This window comes from Schistocerca piceifrons, chromosome 7 (genome assembly GCF_021461385.2).
Source record: "Schistocerca piceifrons isolate TAMUIC-IGC-003096 chromosome 7, iqSchPice1.1, whole genome shotgun sequence".
Lineage (NCBI taxonomy): Eukaryota > Metazoa > Arthropoda > Insecta > Orthoptera > Acrididae > Schistocerca > Schistocerca piceifrons.
The window spans coordinates 171658361-171680141 of NC_060144.1; positions in this window are offsets into that span (position 1 = coordinate 171658361).

A 21781-nucleotide genomic window follows, 5' to 3' on the forward strand; every position below is an offset into this window, starting at 1 on the left:
TAAGGCCTGTTCTTGGAATTTCTGCATAGAGAAGTTTGCAGTCACGGGGCTTAGGGGGCTTCCCATAGCCACATCATCCATTTGTTCATAAAACTGTTCATTCCACTTGAAGTATGTGGCCGTCAAACAACAATTAAACAGTTCCGAAATATCGGCAGGAAAAATTCTATCCAGCTGTTCCAATACATCATCATTAAGTGGAACCATGGTAAATAGCGATACCACATCTAAGCTGACCAATATGTCCTCCGGCTGGAGAACTATGCCGTTCAATCTGCTGATGAAATGTGTCTAATTCTTTATATAAGAGCCCAAACGGCCCACATGTGCTTTTAACAGCGTAGTCGAAAACTTGGCTAACGAGTAGGTGGTCGAACCAATGGCTCTTAGTATCGGTTTTAACGGCACATTTCCTTTATTAAGTTTGGGCAATTCATAAAGTCTCGGTGGTAGGGCAACCGAATTGTAGAGACCTTTCTGTACACTCTCTTCAATGGAGGACTTTTTTCTTAACCGCGACACAGTTCTAAGAACGTTGTTAGTTGGGTACTTATTCAGCTTCCTATATGCTTGCAGATCCAGTAGATCAGTAATTTTACTCTGATAGTCAGCCACACCCATAACCACCGTTGCGCTTCCTTTGTCAGCTGGGAGAATCAAAATATTACCATCGTCATTCAGGAGTTTTAAGGCTGTCACCCACAGTTATATTACTCTTTGGTGGTTTTGCATTGGCTAATATTCTCACTGTTTCTATACGGATTTCTTCTGCTGTTACAGAATCCACACTGCGAATTCCTGCTTCTACATTGGCTATAATTTCTTCCATGGGCACAAAACGCGTTCTGATAGCAAAATTTCCTCCCTTGGGAAGCACAAATGTCTCTTGGTCAGATAACGAACGTTTGGATCAATTGATAACGGTCCGGGAAACGACTAAATGCGTGTAAAGAAGTTCGCAATTACCGGACTTTATGGACAAATTCGGAGAACAGCCCTTAGGTACTGCCAGCAAAAAACAAAATGTATGGTTCCGTTACGTGGATGACACGTTTGTGCTGTGGAGACATGGCAGGGAGGAACTAAGCCGGTTCCACGAACATCTGAATAGTATTAACCCCCAGATTTAAGTTTACAGTGGAGGAGGAGGTAGACGGAAAATTACATTTCCTCGATGTGCTTGTTTTTAGAGACGAAAATGGTAGTTTGGGCCACTCAGTAAACCGCAAACCCACGCACACGGACCGTTATTTGCACCGGGATTCGAACCACCACCCACAACAGATGCGGGGTGTTATCAAGACGTTAGTGGACAGAGCTAGAAATATTTGCGAAACTGAGTTGCTCGACGCTGAGATGGAACATCTCCGCAATGCACTAATGAGGAACGGATATTCATCCGCCGAAATAAAACGTGCGTTGAGACAACCACGCAGAAACCATAGTGACTTACAGGCTACTGCAAAAAATAACGTGTTCCTGCTGGTTGTTAAAAATGCAACGGAAAGAATAGGGAGAATCTTGACGAAGCGGAATATTACCGTAATTTACAAGCCCACCAGGAAGATACAAGAATACCTTAAGCCTTCCAAGGACGATCGCAAACCACTGGAGAAAGCTGGAGTTTATAGGATCCCATGCAGCTGTTTAGATGTTTATGTGGGTACCAATAAAACAACTGTTTTAAAACGTTTGGAAGAGCACAAGGGCAATTGTAGAAGAGGAGAAACGGATCGATCAGCTGTTGCGGAGCATACTTTTTTAGCCAGGGATCCACCACATTCGTATCGAGGAGATGCAAGTACCAGCTGCCACAAGCGGATATTACGAAAGACTTTACAGGGAGGCAATCTAAATCGCCAAACACCCTAACAATTTCAATGGAAAAGAGGAGGGTGTGAAATCAAACGGTATATGGATTGCCGCTGTTGAAGAAGATGTGTACCGGCCGTCCACCACTGGGTGGTGGCAACGGCGATGGACGGCAGCGGACAGCGGCCAATTGCACTGACGTTTTCAAAACACGTGACGTCACACCTCGGCGCGGGAGTGGGCATACACGGAATTTAGCGGCAGTCAGTAGCGAGCCAGCGGGTGTGCTGGACCTCCCATCGAGCTACAGATCCCCTTGAAGATGTCCTCCGCAGACGGGGATGAAACGTTGGGAATTGCCGACCACGGCATAACAGCCGGGATAATTATAATGCACATGACATTTCCGGCCGTGAAAGTCTACATTGTAATAAAAGTGCAGCATTCCAGTGGTGGCTTCAGTTTATCTTTATTTCAGCATATTCTTCTTAGTAATGCCGGCAGGCTCCTACTCGCCCACCCGCAATAATTCACGTCTGGTAGTAGTTGTTCTCGGTGACGATTAGATTAAAGCCCATTTGGGCCCATGAAACTCTGTGTTCTTTACTCTCCCTGTCATCTTTTAGCGATTTCACATAAAACTTTCGTCCATTAATTTGATTATCGAATATTTCATCTGACAATTTTCAGTGTTCTTATCTGTCAATAAGAAAATCGTATGTGTTGTAATGGTCGTAAACAATTCCAGAATTTCATTTAATCAAAAATAGTAAAATGTAGGTTAAAGATAATTTCAGTGGTTTGAAGAAACAAACTCATCAGCTAGAACGTCAAAAATGTAGATCATGACTATTTCTATGTTTCGTACAACAATGTTTATTACGCAGTTTTTACCTCGACGTGTACCATCGTGAAATGGAGTGACTTACCCAAGAAGTATTCCGGGACTACCATGAAAATATTTAAATCTGAGAATGAGAGTAGACCAAAAACTAGCTGCAATTAACAAGTTATTCAATGCTATACTTAAATCGAACCAATTATGTATTCACAGAAAACTAAAAGTTACGTCAACGTTACCAGAAAAATATAGTTTTTCATAAGGGTCCAAAGTCACCAACGCTTGAATATTTCACCTTTAGATCTAGCAGGTACTATATCATAGTTGTGAGAAACTTAAGATGGAGAAATTATATCTTAACTGATTATCGCTCTGGAAGTTTTGGAACCTTTCCACTATATTTGTTTCCGTCCGGAATTTAGCCTAACTTTTCAGAAGCTAATATGAACTGAAGTGTAACTGATATAAATGCATCTTGACTTTGTATTAAATGCGCAACGGAAGTAAAACAATTATCTGGCTCTAATCAAAATTTCACATCTTAACAACATTGTCGCTGATTTCTCGAAAGCACAACACCAAATAGCAAGTGGGCAGCGGCTAAGCCAGATTTTTGTTTCTAAATGCGTATTCAAACTGTTGCATGTGGTAATGCGTGTTGATAAACAGGGGCATGGGGAGAGTAATTATTTCTGTAAAATGATATTCAAAGGCAATTATTTTAGAATGAAATATAGATTCAAAAAGATAAAGTGAAACCTGCGTCTGAACAACACAAAGCTTAAAAAAGTAAACGATGATTTAAAGAAGGGTACAGAGTATTTCTATAGAAATCAAACAACTTAATCAGTTAATATGCAAAACCATGACTCAGGGTAGTGGAGTGTTTTGTCTCACAGCTCTCAGCAGGTCAACTAGCTGCGTATAAATCGCTAACAATCAGTTATTGACTTGAAATGTTCTAGGAAGTCCGTCCCCAAGATCGCGTGGGCGGCTGCAACCGCAACGAAATTCCAACTTCCCTGAATTTCTAGACTTACAGTCGCTGACGTACGAGTTATTCCGAAAGCCCATATCGTTGTCTCATTCACTGCTTTTAGCGTAAACATTTACTTGGGTTGCATCATCGCAGTGCGCTGTTGTTGCAGAATGCTAATATCTGATCCGCTGTCAACAAGATTTTCTTTTCTGTTTAAAGTGTCCCTGACAAAAGTACGCTTATCTTCGGTATTGCAGATTTCTTGACTAGCACTTTGCGCTACAGTCACATCGGGTTGCTCCTGTCTCTCTTTGAGGTCTGTGGGACGACAAAATCGTTACTGGCGGTCGATAAAGCCCCTTATCGGCCTCTCTTGGCACTTGGGTGCCCGTGTAGTTGTCCACACTTCTTAGCTCGTAAACCGAACTTGCTGTGATACCAGCACCTCGCTATGGAATTTCTCCTTCTCGAACGTGACCTCTGGTCGCACTGTTGAGAAAACCATGTCTCCTTTGGACGCTGACTAGCGATGAGTCTTTCTTCCAGTGTCGTAAAGCGACGCTATAGGTCACTCAAGGCTCCACCCAGTTATTCTTTTTTGGTCTCTATAAGCGCAGCTTCCTCCTTCCTCTCTTTTGTGCTGTCCTCTTGAGGCCTATCCTCCGATTCCCCCCAACTGCACCACATTTTCTTGATATTGAAGTCGCTGGTAAGTACTCGGAGACCGCGTCCGCTTTTTCCGCCAATTCTGATAGCGACAAGTTATCGTGGGCTGCCAGTACTAATCCGATACTTCTTGGAAGATGGTTGAGCCATATAGTATCTAATATTTCGTCCGGAAATAGACTTTATTCTGATAGGTTGCGTAAATGTCACAGTAATTCGGACGGAGTACGATCTCCGACTGGTTCCTCAAACAAAGCACGATATATGCATTGTTCCTTGGGCAATACTGAGTGTTTTATGGCTGTCTCTTTAAAGGCTTGACACGATTGCTCGTAAACTGGCTTCATGACGAAATCTTGTGCAACCTTTGCTAGCTCTTGGTCCATATTCGCGAAAATACAGCTTAGTTTGCCACTGTCGCTGCTCACATTATGTTGCAGGGAAATGTTCTCCGCCCTTATAGACCATTCTTTTGGTAATGCAGTCCAGAACTGCGGCAATCGTAATGTTGTAGTCGTACTTCAGGTTACTGTAGTGGAATCAGTCATTTGTGTCGAAGACGGTTGCACGCTCGTACCTTCCCGTTGCTCTGCCACCGTTGTGTTACACTATCATTTATTTGTGATTTATTTGCTGCTTCGGAGTCACCAATATAGCCGTTCACTGTTCTCCGAAATAACTGGATTAACAGATTCGTGTCGAGCTCAAAAATGAAATCTTTATTATTACTCTAATAAACACCAAACTAAGACAATCCGTGAATTGCAAAGAATAAACGCCGGCGGTGAACTTCTCAGCAGTCTTAAATATCGTCTTTGGACTATTGTCACTGTAATACGTCGCCACAGTAGTGTTAGTACTTAAAGAAGCTATCCTCCACATGTAATTACTTGAGTTGATTCTAAGGATTCTCTCTCTCTCTCTCTCTGTTTGTATTACTTTTCCGACCAATGTTTACCGTTAACACCAAGATCAGCGAGACCAGTTTTCCCTGGCTGGCATATTGAAAAGTTTTCAAGCGTATTGAATTTTTATTTACGTAATTTTTAATTACTTTAGTCACTTCTCGAATAATTAAACTAATAAATTTTCATTGATAACGTCCACAGGTTCATACGCTCTGAAATTTCTCGATACGCAGAGTTTATAACAAGTTTCAGCTGTGTCGCTAAGTCAGATATTGACAAGACCTTCGTTTTGATTCGTAATATATTCTAAATTTCTATTCCGAAAAAGTCGTTCTTATTCATATCATCAGAAACATCTCACTACAAATTAACAGTATTCTATATTTTTCAAAGCAATAAGTTCCGTGAACAATTTTGCTATATTTTTCAAACAAAACGCTTTACTTCGGAAAACTATATACGGAGTATTGCCGTGTAAGTAGTTCAAGATAGCCTCCACCTGCTAGCAAGCGCCCCCTAACCTAGAACTTTTAGTGGGACATCCATTACTAGCATTACTTTTCCATAACAATAGTGGTCGACATCAGTATTATTCTTCAAATTTTGGATAGGTCAGTGTTATCTAAGTTTCTCTTCTGAAAACTTTCATATAATTATGTACAGAGCATGTTACATTTCAAGCCAAAATTTATGAAAAGGAATTACTTTATAAAATATCTCAGTTTCGATGTTATAATCGATAAGTACTCGTCCTGAATACTTCTTTTTAGAAACATTTGAAATTACTAATTATTGGCACACTTAAAATTTATATTATTAATTACGCAAATTACTATATTTATTTCTGGATTCATTTATGAAATAATAATCGAAATTAATAATGTAACGGAAACCAATAGAAATTCATTTGTTAAGAATAATTCTACACTCTTTGCGATATTGTTTTTTTTCCGCGGAGTCTGGTAGCCGTAGGCATCTTTCTGATGTGATCGGACGTATTTTAGTATTTTTTTGCGAAAAATGTAATTTCGGCTTTGTTAACGTGAAAAATCAAAATACTGTATGATATACTAACATGTGAGAAAATATATTTACGTACAATAATGCTGCAGCAACAATCTTCAGATTTATTTAGTTCAAACCAATCGTTAGGACCTGATGTGACAATGTTTCAGCTTCAAGAATCAGTCCCTTAGACAAGAAAAACTGTAGCAATTCCAAAATGATAAACTAAGTAAACTTGAAAGTTTATCGTAATCTTCGCTCCTCTCAAATCTTCATAAAAGACTTTAATGTGGACAGTAGATGGAATTAGGAAGGAGAGGGGAGATTACAAATTGAACATACATCTTTCTTTTTTCGTTCTGAAACATTTTTACATTGCTTTTACAACACCGGCCATAGAATGCAAGGCAACCTTCCGACATTTTCATCTCGAGCGCGACCGTCGGCTTTTTGAAATCTATTTCTGGCGTCGTCTACATTTCGGGGAAGGTTAAAGACCCCTTAGGCTCCGAGTTACCTGCTACACCTCTCACGAAACATAGGAAACAAAGAAATACACACATTTATAGTTCTCAAAAACATGAACGTCATTCATATAAACATTTTCTTTGTTTCATAAAACTTCTTAGTTTCTTGCATACAAGTTTATAGTCTACTACAGCAAATGGTTCTAAGGAAAATACAATAGGGGTGTTCAACGACCATTTTGAGGTGAGGTCGTATTCAAACTAATTTATGTCTTCAATTTTTCCATATTTTTCTTTCAATTTTATCACTGACTTAAAACAACAATTTTTTAAAGATATAAATCATTCTGTCCTCAAAATAAATTAGAGACTGTCTGCTCATGCCCCCACGTATGACCCCGGACAACCGCCAGTTCTGCTTGTCGGTAATTCTATACATGAAAGATCTTGGACTGCTAGTTGCCATGCTGGCCCCACTCATAAAACAAGTAAGATACTTCGGATCACTTGATCAGTTTCAGTTTATACGAGGCTACAGCACACTTAAGACGCATGATATGTCTCTGCCAAGTAATATAACTCGTTGAAACTCGAAGCTTAAATAGAAAGTGATACAATAGTGTAGTACAGTACAGTGCAGTGGAGTACAGAAGATTAAATGTACTTTTGTAGTAAACTGAATTTAGATAACATTCTAAAAAAAGTACCTATTGGTTAAGATAGCCAAGCGTTTACCTCCTCCTCGTAAATTATTAATAGTGCTTATATAATGTATATAGCAAATCGTAACAAGCTAAACTTGGGGGCAACGAACGGAAGTATCAGTTGAAGGTGCAAGTAAATTGAATATCAGAATGACATTTTCACTCTGCAGGGTCGTGTGCACTGATATGAAACTTCCTGGCAGATTAAAACTGTGTGCGGGACTGAGACTCGAACTCGGGACCTTTGCCTTTCGAGGGAAAAAGCTCTACGATCTGAGCTACCCAAGCGCGATTCATGCCCCTCCTCATAGCTTCACTTCTGGCAGTACCTCGTCTCCCACCTTCCAAATTTTCTGCAAGGTTCGCAGGAGAGCTTTTCTAAAGTTTGGAAGGTAGGAGACGAGGTAATGGCAGAAGTGAAGCTGTGAGGACGGGGCGTGAGTCGTGCTTCGGTAGCTCAGATGGTACAGCACTTGCCCGTGAAAGGCAACGGTCCCGAGTTCGAGTCTCGGTCCGGTACACAGTTTTAATCTGCTTGGAAGTTTCAAATTGTATACCGCCTCCAGCTTTTTGCTTCGTTCCTTCACTGCTGCCACTCGCCCCAGTCCTCACTCAGAAAAACACGGAAAAAATCGGGGACCTTCGGTCAAATAGCGTCATTGCTTCGACAACCGCCCGTCGATCTTTGAGATCCTACAGTACCGTGTCGAAGTAGTAGCAAGAAGTTCATACACGGCAGCTGTGTGAACCAAGTGCACTCTTGTCACATAAACCATGTCAGCGTTATCAGCGTTAGCTGCCCATTCAGAGGCAGTCTTTATTATATAGCTTGGAAAAAATCATACTGTGGAAATGACACTGTGACTACGGGTACAGCGTGAGTTTACAGACGCGAGCCGAGAGAAAGTCTGCTTCTCCTAGTCAATTCAAATACCGTCTTTCCTTGTCCTTTTCCGGTCAGTTGTTGCTTCCTCTCCATCTTCCATCCTTGGTGAAGGCCTATCTCATCACCCCTTCGGTACGGTTCACCTTGCATAGCGTCCCTCAGTGCTTAAATTAGAAAATGAAAGTGTTATTATGTGGAAGTAAAGTAATTAGCAGCAAAATACGAGTCCAGAATGATGAATAGGTGTCATGCAGTTCATTCACACTACAGCCTCCCTTCTGACAATATTCTTTCACATAGAGTTACTGTGTGAAAGTAGAGGGCTTTCAAAATTTCAACTAAGTTCGCTACCTCCTTACACGATGTAAATCACCCGTGCTCTGTTCAGTAGAGATAAAGTTATACACCTTTGCTATCGTTAGGATAGTAATAATACTTAGACATAATCTGAACTAAGGTGATACCTCTCACTACATAACTTTTACATTTGTTACGGAGATAGACGGAAACACAGTGGAACACATCCTACGAAAGAGAGCCGGCCTGGGTCCCACCACGTGGCTTTCAACAGCGGCCGCCTGCGTCAGCGCTATCGGTGAAGCTATCAACTGGTCCCCCGTGCCTCTGCTGAGAAAGCGAGTTAGGAATCTCTGCACAAAGTAAAAAAAAAAAAAAAAAAAGAGACATGAAGGAGGTGCGACGTATCAGCAAAAACTGAGACGAGTCCTTAGTTCTATCCGGGGCTGTTAAGCCCCTTAACGACCTCGTGATGCGATTGATAACTTCGCGTATCGCCAAATATAGCTGTCAAGAGTTTTCAGCAGACTACCAGTCTCGCACCGTTCTACACGTACGTTTACATCAACAGAACTAGTGGGTAATACCTAACTACGTGCTTGACAGAGAGAGCGCCCATCGAACAGCCTTCCAGGTATTTCTCTGCCGTTCCATTCTCGAACAGCGGGTGGAAAACACGAACATATTTTCCGTGCGTGCTCTGAAAAACGGCTCTGAGCACTATGGGACTTAACATTTGAGGTTATTAGTCCCCCAGACTGAGAACTGCTTAAACCTAACTAACCTAAGGACATCACACATACCGATGGCCGAGGCAGGATTCGAACCTGCGACCGTAGCAGCACCGCGGTTCCGGACTGAACTGCTTAGAACCGCTCGGCCATAGCGGCCGGCCCGTGCGTGCTCTGATTTCTCTTGTTTTATTACCGTGATCTCCCTCATGCTCTAGAGAAGAAAAAAATAAATAAAAGAACGGTGCACCACGAAGGAATTTTGTGAATGGGATGGAAATCTGTAGATGTAATGTACATATTCAGAGAGGTAAATCACTATAGTTTCAAGAAAGCTGGCACATTTATTCAAGAGAAAGAGGTTCACAAATTGAGTAAATCAATAACCACACCCGCTGTTTCGACTGTAGTATGCCTTCTGAAATTATGATTAGTTTCACGAGATGGTTGATTAGCTTCACGAGAAAGTTTTTTGTTGTCAGGAAAACAATACACAGACTGATGAGCTTCAAGCACACACGTGTATTACAAGAACCGCACCTGACTTTCGTGTTTGCTCACATTTAGCCCGGGACGGTGGTTAGCGGCGCCGCCGTCTGATTGCTATTTGAGCATGACTGACAAATGTCATGTACTTGAAATCGTTTTCAGATGTTTTTCTCAATGGCACAAAAAAATTCTATAAAGTATTTCACAAATTCGGTGTCCAAATTTAGTAACTATAAACATGGAAGATTGCTTGGGCACATCATTAAATTGTGCACATTGTTCGCTATAGATCAGCAAAAACAGTACCTTAATATATTTACTCGTTCTGGATTATTTACGCTGTCGTGTCATAGCTGCATTACACGGTCTATGTATTCCAAATATCTACACAATTGGTTAGTGTTATTGCCAAAATGGAGTGTAGCCATGTATGGAAGTGAAACATGGACGATAAATAGTTTGGACAAGAAGAGAATAGAAGCTTTCGAAATGTGGTGCTACAGAAGAATGCTGAGGATTAGATGGGTAGATCACATAACTAATGAGGAAGTATTGAATAGGATTGGGGAGAAGAGAAGTTTGTGGCACAACTTGACCAGAAGAAGGGATCGGTTGGTAGGACATGTTCTGAGGCATCAAGGGATCACCAATTTAGTATTGGAGGGCAGCGTGGAGGGTAAAAATCGTAGAGGGAGACCAAGAGATGAATACACTAAGCAGATTCAGAAGGATGTAGGTTGCAGTAGGTACTGGGAGATGAAAAAGCTTGCACAGGATAGAGTAGCATGGAGAGCTGCATCAAACCAGTCTCAGGACTGAAGACCACAACAACAACAACATTGCCAAAATAAAGTATCTGGGAAAAAAGGGACAGAAAATTAGAATTTAAAGTCATATTGAATGTATTTGAACAGATTGTTGGTCACTAAGTAAATGTCTGTAATTTCCGTAATCAAATGTGAAAACATGCTGAATAGTAATAAACATTAATTGTTAACTGAAACGGAGTAAAAAAGAATTGTTTTTGAGTCTACACATACCAATGTTTAACCGAAACTCTTATCTGAAAAATCTGACCATATTATTTTCCTCTGCAAATATTAGCAAAATAAATATAATAAATAGATAACACTCAACAAAATTATAGTTCGCACAGGAGCTAATCTATTGCAGTAACGTTAACCCGAGAACGCTAAAGGATGGAAAATGTTACATTGCTTTCTAACCACCGTAAATTTTACTACTCTCTATCTTATTCAAAGGAAGCCATAATTTATAGCTTATGCACTAGTTAATTCAAGTTATAAGGTCTCCAATGGTACGTCACGGACAAAATAAGTACAACGTCCAATTTTACAGGCTGTTCTGATTGGCGGCAACTGCGAATTCGAATGAACTTTACTCAATTTCACGAGGATTTAGTGAATAGGGTTAATAAGAGTGAGAATCAAAACTCTGCAGCAGAATAGCGCCGAATACGTAAGAAATGTTAAATTCCAACTATACTCCTGCTTCGCCATTAAAATTTGCTACAATAGACAAAGCAACGTGTATAATAACAATCACCTCATGGCGTGATGCAGGAAAAGAAACTTAGTTCCACAATGTGGTCGCCTAAAATGTATCTATTAACAGCTGAACAACTGTGTATGATTATTAACGTTAATGCGCGTTATATACCGTCATCTAACTTTTCAAGGTAGGTATTCTTGTATCGGCCGGCCGGAGTGGAGGAGCGGCTCTAGGCGCTTCAGTCTGGAACCGCGCGACCGCTACAGTCGCAGGTTTGGATCCTGCCGCGGGCATGGATGTGTGTGATGTCCTTAGGTTAGTTAGGTTTAAGTAGTTCTAAGTTCTAGGTGACTGATGACCTCAGAAGTTAAGTCCCATAGTGCTCAGAGCCATTTGAACCATTATTCTTGTATCGGACTATTTCTCATTAATACGATGCGTTCCAAGTCGTGATTCAGAGTCTACCATAAGTTACCTTATATATTCTTGTTGTCTTTCTGAAGATGACAATAAAATATGAATTATAAACTTCCCGTCTGAATGGAGTGACCGAGCGGCTCTAGGCGCTACAGTCTGGAACCGCGCGACCACTGCGGTCGCAGGTTCGAATCCTGCCTCGCGCATAGATGTGTGTGATGTCCTTAGGCTAGTTAGGTTTAAGTAGTTCTACGTTCTAGGGGATTGATGAACTCAGAAGTTAAGTCCCATAGTGCTCAGAGCCATTTGAACCATTTAGAAACCGTTTGAAACTGAAACAAGCAATGATGCGAAATTTATTAGAGCAAACAGACTACTTGAATTAGAAGAGCCAGGCGTTCATGCTTTTCTACTCACTGAATATCTTATCACAGTCCTCATGAAGATGTCGTTCAGCGATGATCAGTTCCCCGCCCCTGTGATGCGTTGATGTGAGTCCATGGCCGTGTGAGTTGAAGGCTCACCTTCAGCTGACGTTATTCGACAGGAGTTCTCGACGTTCTTATTATTCTGAAGGGCACACCATCAGGTACGACTTTCTAGTTCTTTCATATTTGACCACTGGAGACACCAACAGCCAATTCATGCCAATTCCTCTCTCTTGAACCGTTCTGAGTTTGTTTATGTCATCAATATTTTCTTGCGCTTTCTCAATCTCCCTTTCAAGATGCATTTGTAGAATTATAAAGAATTAATAAATGTTGCTCAAAAAAAGTTTCTCACCGCCTTCAAAACGTCCGTGGTTAGTGTGTCGACATTTTCTTGACTACAGCTAATCGCTTCTTACAGCCACATGTGAGATGAAGGGATAAGTAAATGGGGCAGACCCGGTGAAGTTGCAGCAGAGCGAGCAGTGACTTCATTGTTGAACAGGCTTGCCGGCTTCCGTTCACTGCTAAGTTTGTAAACGTACCTCTAAGAGTTATTTCACTATTAGATCGTGAAGACATTGTCACTCTACAGCAAGCATGGTTATCACCATGGGGATTTGTCCGTCGATTTGGCACAAGGCACAAAACTTTAACGATCTGCTTCGAAGCGGTTGCCCGAAGGGAAAAACATCATCTAATGACCGCTACCTACATACAGTAGTGGTTGTCAGTAAAAAGGCACGAATTTGTAGGTGGAATTAGTTGTGCACAATGTATACGTAATAGTAGGAAACCCAGTATACCGACAAATGAAGTCAGACAAATGAAGTATTGCATTTGATGTCAACAGTACAGTATATAGCAAGACATCAACGCTTCAGGTAGTACTTCGTATAAAACCAGTCGTCTCTGTGCTGTGTTTGTTTGTGCCTTTACTGTAGTGAGAGTTGTGTATACAAGCGACGAATGTGACCTTGACAGTCGGAAAATAGTTACTATGCGATTAAAAATCAAATATCGGTACGTACAGGGAAATGGGACTCTATAATTGCCAAATTTCCGAGAAGCTGAACTGTTCAAGGTCAGGGATCGATAATTTCTTTAGACCGGGCGCTCGATGTGGACAGAAAGGAAAGGTGCAAAGTAGAAAATTATCTGAGATATACAAGGGATATTTCTGCGCAAAGAAGGGCCGCAAACCATTATTCTACAAAAGTTGTTGCTGATTTATCATTTCCAGTGCCTGATGGACGTGCACGACAAATTTTATCACTTGATAATCATCCGCCATCAAAGAAACGACTGCAGAAATCCTCTATATCACGCAAACGTAAACAGGCTAGATTCGAGTCTGGTGTAAAACATACGTCATAGACTTCAAAGTGAAATAAAGTGATCTTAAGCGATGAGAAGAAGTTTAATTTATACGGACCGGAACTTCAGTACGATTGGCATGATCTAAGAACTGAGTGACAGGTAAGAATGAGCAGAAATTTTGGTGATGGAACTGTTATGATCTGGACAGTCCTCTGCAATAAAGGTTAATGACGTACTGCTTGACAGAACACTAGAATGAACCCTAATGGGGTGTGCACTGAGACACCGGAGACAGAGTTAATTAGAATTTATCAGGAGCCAGGGAACGAAAGACTAATTTTTCAATAAGATAATGCGTCTGTGTGTTTCTGCTACAATCATAAAGTGGTTTGATGTTGAAGATGTTGATGTTTTGCCCTGACCTGGACGTAGTCCGGATTTTAGCCCCATGGAAAACTTTTGAGGGACGCTTGCAAGGCGTGTTTAAAGCAATGGAAGGCAATTTGAGGCCCTATTTGAGCTTAAAAGGGCGACACGAGAAGAGTGGGCGATAGTTTCACTGCACGTTCTGCTGACCCTAACAAAATCAATGCAGAAGAGAATTTTTGAGGTAATTAAGAAGAACAGAGGTTGAACAAAGTACTAACAATGGAATAACCCATCGGGATAGTGGACACCTTTATACCTATTTCCATTCATGCAATATAGACAGCTTATTTCGTTACCCGAGTTACAGAAGAACTACGTAATTCCGTCAAGATTGCTTATGTCTTAATTGTGTCTACTACTTTCGTAGTAGATTCGATACACGCATGCTTCAGAAATCGTACTATTACTATCGAGAAAACCTAATTTTGTAATGGTTTCCAATACTGTATTTTGGCTGCGACGTTCTGCAGAGGAAAACGGACACAACTATGCGAACCTTTTTTGGAGGCTACTGGGAGGCTATTGCGATCCGCATAGTACGCTTCCGTCCCTGCATTATCAACTTAGCACCTTGGAATCTAATCTGTTCCAAAGAATAGCACGACTCCAGCCACCTCCCACTCCGCGCCCCCCCCTTCCTCCACCCTTCCGTTATTAAAATCAAGTTATTCCCGTATAATGATCCGAAAGAAATAAGCGGGTACAAAATTATACTACTTTCGAAGAGACAGGACAAGCGTAGAACATTGTTTTGCAGGGGAGAAGGGTGGTTCGTTTCTTCGATATTTCCAAGGAAAACAGAACCTAATAACATTGGTGGTCTGCGGATATGAAACTACAGAAGCCAGATGACGTAAGGCACTAGCGTCGACCTTAGTGCTATTACAATTCAGTGTAATAAAATCACAGTTATGTGCTGATTTCACATCGTTTTCGATTTACTCAAAAGATACTATCCTTATTGAAACCGACTTTGAATGGAGAGGAACAGTGCCTGCTACGGGAGGGTTCAATAATGTGAGAAAGCTAGAGTCTGATTGAAATAATTGCTCAGCCCTGTTGAGGGCTATCAGAAATTACTTCTCATAGCGCCTGAGGCGTAGAGAAATTACAGTAACACCAATATCTAACTGGATGTTGTTGAGATTTCCTGATTTTAAAAGTGTGCTTTTAGGGTTTTAATATCTCAAGATGAGTAGCTATTGCAACAATATTCATATGTTTATGTTCTTCATAAAGTTCTCTGTCATTCGCTATAATGAATTGTCCTTCCAACCGGGTAGCGTACCTATGACGCTAGACTTCTAGTGTAAGACGACTTATTTCTAACAAGCGATACCTTAGGTATCCTAATACGCGACAATATCACATATAAAGACCCGGTGTCTCATAAAGGGTAGCCTCATCTTGTCACCCTAGTAGCGGGATTCAGACTACGTTGTTTGACAATTTTGTGAACTTTGTGAAGCCATCTTATGATGATGTTGTGGAAGGACTTAACAGGCATCATATCACATGTGGTGGACAATGCAAGAGAAAGCCTTGTACACGTCATTTGCTTATCACCCTTTCCCACGCATAACCGAAATTGTGTGGAATTTACGAACCGTTTAAAACATGAAACAGAGAACTGGTGGTCAAATAACACAGGTCAAATAGGAACCTCGTTTCTGATTACAAGGTTACTTAGAGCGGCCTATTTGAGGCCAGTAACAATGGAAAATACTATAAACGTCCTCTGGCAAACGGGTCACTTTCTGTGTGGCAGGCATATACTTAGAGCCAATAATTTCGCAATAAACCAGGAACTTGACATATAAATGACACCTAGGGAGTAAAGGTAAGTCAAATTGGTATCCGTCCAGTTCCCAAAATCAGCGAGTGACGTTAAGAGCCACCCCATCTAATAAAATCAGCACGTTCTGAATCTGTTAAAAGTATCTAACGACGTCCCCATAAAAGGAAACACTTGAAACAATTCAAACACATGAAAGCTGTAGCGGAATCAAAGTAGACAGAAGCGAATGTTTTGTTCTTGAAAAAGAAAAGGAGAAAAGTGCAGTCTTTCGTAGTACATAAATTTAATGATCGCAATGTTCCATATGTCCATTCTGAAGAAGAAGGCACTGAATGCACATTCTACAATGATCTTTTCTCTGAACACTAACATAGCGAAATGGACAAAGTGCTAGAAGTGCCTATCTTGGCCTCCCAAAAATTGTTAACACGGCAAACAAATTTTGTATCTCTTGACTGCACTTCTTTTACACATAAGCGTAAGAAATGTCGGAAGGAAACAGAGAAAAGAATATTTTTATAAAAGGATTTAGCTTTTCTTGTATTGGTTAATATTAACAAGAAACCCTTTGAGTGCGACATCGCAAAAGGCAAAAGATGTTAACGGAAGTCGATGCCCCACATATTGTCTACCATACAACCGCAATACTGGATGCTAATGGCAACAGGCTACGGAACTAGAGATATGCAGTGGTCAACACAGCACGATGCTACGAAGCGCAGTTGAGCTGCTTCGTCAATGATTAACTTACTACAGTGCTACAGTGAAGCGGTGTTGATACAAAGCAGAGCAATGGCAACAACAAACAAAGCAAACATTGCATTACGTCTACAACAGATGCCGAAGATGATATTTTGTCAGAAATTAACCCAAGGAATTTCACAGAGTGACAGAGAAGTGGTAGATGAAATATTATCGTTACTGCAAGATGAGTCAGTGGAGTGTGGTGCAATATACGCTTGACTGTACATAAGAAGTACAATGATGACGATATGTGCTAACGACGTGAAAGTGAAACACGTGTATAGCCATGTAGTTCATCATCCTCGACCGACAGGGGGCCACAAATCCCGTCTACAGTGAAAAGTGGTAAAGGACAACCATTGTCCAAGGAGTGGGTACTAAACAAAATTACGTACGTGGAAGATTATCCACAGTGTAGTAAAAAAATAAATAAATAAATAAAATGCAATAAAAACCACGGATATTCAAGGGAACACAAGGCGCACTTGTTACAAAACTGCTGTTTACGTATTTAAAAGACACTCGTTACAGTTTGCAGGATATGCATGATAGTGACCTGGTACGTTATGCACATCACACTACACGTGACACAGATTACAGTGATTTCAAGAGAAGCAGAGATGGTTGCATAGTTTCAAACAGTGCTACAGAATTGGAAAACGTAACATAACAAAATTTCAAACAAAGCATCAACTTGACGGTACACAGCAAACTACTCAAAAATTTGTAGAGGAGATAAATAAACTTATCGTTCAGTAAGGAATTTCATTCTAACTCCGACCAGTCGAGAGTTGAAGAGAAAATAAATATGAAATAAAACTAGGAATTTAGAGGTATCAAGAGGTTTGTATCAAAATCAGCTAACATACATGCCTCAACGCATTCGAATACAATTATGCTGACTGTTAATCTAAATGGTAAATTAGCTGGAAAGTTCTTTATTTGCGAGAAAACGGGAGGTGCTCAATTCTCTCTCGTGCACGTGATCTCTCAATGGCAGCAGGGAATATTTACTTGTATGTCACAGGAAGAAAGAGTGGTAAAATGGGCTTAAGAGAACTACAACGTGATATGAGCACCACTTTTGATCTACGCACCCAAATTGCGTGAAAATGTAATCACATGTCAGTTCTAGTATAATATATTTGTCCAATGAATACCCGTTTATCATCTGCGTTTCTTCTTGGTGTAGCAATTTTAATGGCCAATAGTGTGTTATCCCGCTATCTGCAACCACGCCTTAAGTATAGCCAGTTCAACGATAAGATCCACAACTGACAGCCTCGCATGCCATTACATTATATCAGCTGTCATCGCCCCGGGTAACAATTATGATTCTATAAGCATTTTTTAACAGTGGATACCTAGGTTAACGTCCTGCAGCGTCTGTAATCATCTTGATAGTGCGAACCTTTTCATTTGGTGTTCATGTTACAAGTTAATGATTTGGTCTGAACACTTATTGAAAGTCAACGATGTCCATCTTATGAGGTGTAGCACATTCATACCATAGAAGGATGATCTCTGCACCTGAAGGACGCCCATTTTCTGTCACCCTCCTGATGCATATTTTGAATCATTAGCAGACAATATTTTTCTTGTCATTATTAATAACAGATCATTTTCAAATAAGCCTTACTAAATATTGAACATGGCAAGTCAAGTGGTTGTTGTCAGTTTTCTCTTTGACTGTCTTGTTTCAGGATACCCTTCAAAATTTTACTGAAAATGACTTTCTTAGGCGTTTTCCAAATTTACGTATGTTATGTGTTAAGCAGCATGAATTCAATAAATAAAGTGTAAATTACGATGATTTCACAGAGATTTCCAGTTAACAAACGTGTAGATGTATCAACTGTTGTAATATAAATTATAGTAATGTGAGACGAGGAAAGTTTCACATCGGGGATGCTGCTAGTATGAGGTTCACCAACCAATGGCATCAATTACCGGCCTCATCCGACGAGACATGGTGGTGGTCAGCCTCTAGAAGTACTGTACATCTAATGCTCTGCGAGATTCTCCCATGTTTCCGCAACTAGGTCCGCTGACCGGTGTCGGGTAGTGAAATTTCATGTGACGTTTCATTTTGGCCTGCAAATTTTCAATGGACTATAACTCCTGCGCTCGAACAGGCCAGTCATCATGTTGATATTCGAGAATATCAAATGGTTCAAAATATTCGATTTTTTTAGAAAAACAGGGGTAAGCAATAGGGAAAGACGTATAAGAGTCAATAGGAAACAATAAAAGTAGAAGACAGAGATTGAAGTGCCTGTACTACAAATGATGTAAGACAGGGATGTAGTCTTTCGCCTCTAGCGTTAATAATTTCCGTTGAAGAGGCTATGTTGTTGTTCTTGTGGTCCTCAGTCTTGTGACTGGTTTGATGCAGCTCTCCATGCTACTCTATCCTGTGCCAGCTTCTTCATCTCCCAGTACCTACTGCAACCTACATCCTTCTGAATCTTCTTAGTGTATTCATCTCTTGGTCTCCCTCTACGATTTTTACCCTCCACGCTGCCCTCCAATACTAAATAAGTGATCCCTTGATGCCTCAGAACATTTCCTACCAACCGATCCCTTTTTCTAGTCAAGTTGTGCCACAAACTGCTATTCTCCCTAATTCTATTCAATACCTCCTCATTAGCTATGTGATCTACACATCTAATCTTCTGTAGCACCACATTTCGAAAGCTTCTATTCTCTTCTTGTCCAAACTATTTATCGTCCATGTTTCACTTCTATACATGGCTGCACTCAATACAAATACTTTCAGAAACGACTTCCTGACATTTTAATCATACTCGATGTTAACAAATTTCTCTTCTTCAGAAACGCTTTCCTTGCCATTGCCAGTCTACATTTTATATCCTCTCTACTTCGACCATCATCAGTTATTTTTCTCCCCAAATAGCAAAACTCTTTTAGTATTTGAAGTGTCTCATTTCCTAATCTAATTCTCGCAGCATCACCCGACTTCATTCGACTACATTCCATTATCCTCGTTTTGCTTTTGTTGATGTTCATCTTATATTCTCCTTTCAAGACACTGTCCATTCCGTTCAACTGCTCTTCCAAGTCCTTTGCTGTCTCTGACAGAATTACAATGTCATCGGCGAACCTCAAGGTTTTTATTTCTTCTCCATGGATTTCAATACATACTCCGAATTTTTCTTTTGTTTCCTTTACTGGTTGCTCGATATACACATTGAATAAAATCGGGGAGAGGCTACAACCGTGTCTCACTCCCTTCCCAACCACTGTATCCCTTTCATGTCACCACGACTCTTATAATTGCCATCTGGTTTCTGCACAAGAAAGTATGAGGAAAATAAAAGAAAGGCTCAAGGGTGGAAATTAAATTCAAGGTGGAAGGATATCAATGATAATATTTGCTGATGACCTTGCTATCCTCGGTGAAAGTGAAGAAGAATAACAGGAACTGTTAAATGGAATGAATAGTCTAATGAGGACAGTATATGGATTGAGAGTAAATCGAAGAAAGACGAAAGTAATGATAAGTCGCAGAAATGAGAACAGCGAGAAATTTAACAGCATATTTGGTGATGACGAAGTAGATGAAATAAGGAAATATGCTACCTGGCTAGCAAAGTAACCCATGATGCACGGAATTAAAGAAACATGAAAAGCAGTCTAGCACTGAGAAAACTGTCATTCCATCGAAGAGAATCAGACATAGGTCTCAATTTGAGGAAGAAATTTATGACAATGTACTCTTGGAGCACAGTACTGTATAGCAGTGAAACATGGATAGCTGAAAAACCAGAACAGAAGAGAATCGAAGCGTTTGAGGTGTGGTGCTACAGAAGAATATTGAAAACTGGGTTTACCGATAAGATAAGGAATGACAAGATTCTCCGCAAAATCGGCGAGGAAAGAAAACAATGACAAGAGGATGGGTCAGGATATAGGACCTCTGTTAAGACATCACAGAATAACTTCCATGGTACCAAAGCGAACTGCAGAAGTCAAAAACAGTAGAGGAAGACAGAGATTCGGATAAATCAAGCAAATAATTGAGGACATAGTTTGCGAGTGCTGCTCTAAGGTGAAAATGGTGGCACAGTCTGTTTATTTTTCACTTATCTACCCACGTCCGCAGAAGGTTACTGTACGAACGTTTCTTATCAAGTTAGGGATATAAGGGCATTGTATTAATTGCAAAATTACAACTGGGTTTCACAATGAGTGTCATACATCTAATATATAATATAATATGTGTCTATGATATTTTCATTTCTTACAGTCTTTTTAAGTTCTCATACTTATATATTTCATTCATATTGCGTTTCATATGTTCTAATACTTTATTTATATGTTTATTTTCCAGAAAAATTTGGTACATTTCCTTGGATGATACCAGTCGTACAAACATTCAAAACATACTCGAAAATCGCGCGAAACCAGGTTAGCTACAGCGACTTTTTTCGGTATGAATCTCAGAAAGAAAGTCGTTAACATTGTTGAAGATTTTATGCAGTGGCAAAACTTTCACGGCCAATCACACATGACAGATAACTTTACCGAGAACTGGTGATTATGAATCTAGATACACTAGAGAAATTTTGCCAAAAACAATTTCAAATAATTTTCTCTTTCATTTATTGTTTTCATAATTTATTCAGAAGATATATCATTACTAGACGAATTAGCACAACGTTATTTCAATATACATTGGGAAATATTCCAGTAGTAATCTTCTAGGGAAGCACAAACTTCAAAAATAACAATCGGGTGACGAAGACAGCGCCTAAAAGTATGAAGCCCTGACTCAATCCACTGCGCCACCACTTCGTCTGAACGATTTAGCCGCTGAAAGACACATAAGGTACCTTGAAAACATTGACCGTCATTTTCTTAGAAAGGGTCGGATGTCTACGGATAAGTCTAGACACGTGTTCGCTTATTTTGACTACTGTTCCACTGAGCAAAGTTCCTAGGAAATTGGCTTATGGTATACGCCATGTTCCCCTCGTCAGTGGTGTCTGTTAACAGAGGTAGGTGGGAGAGTCAAGCGACCAAAAAATTGCCAGTGCAGATCGCGCTCCTTGCATTTTTATCGGCGCTGCTGTTTAAATCAACCACCGCCCCAGTGCCTCCCTAGAGTGGGAGAATGTATGAATTTAGCAACCCTTCATATCCACAATTCGGGCTTGGAATTTACTCATGCGCAAAACTTCGTATCAACTGCACTGACATAAAATGCGTATAAGTCAAATAATAAGTGACAGTTTGATCCATAACCAAAGTAAATACCTCAGTGCCAGCCTAAGATCTCTTTTCCACTCTTTCGTATGCAGCAAAAGCTCAGGGCCAAGCAAGAT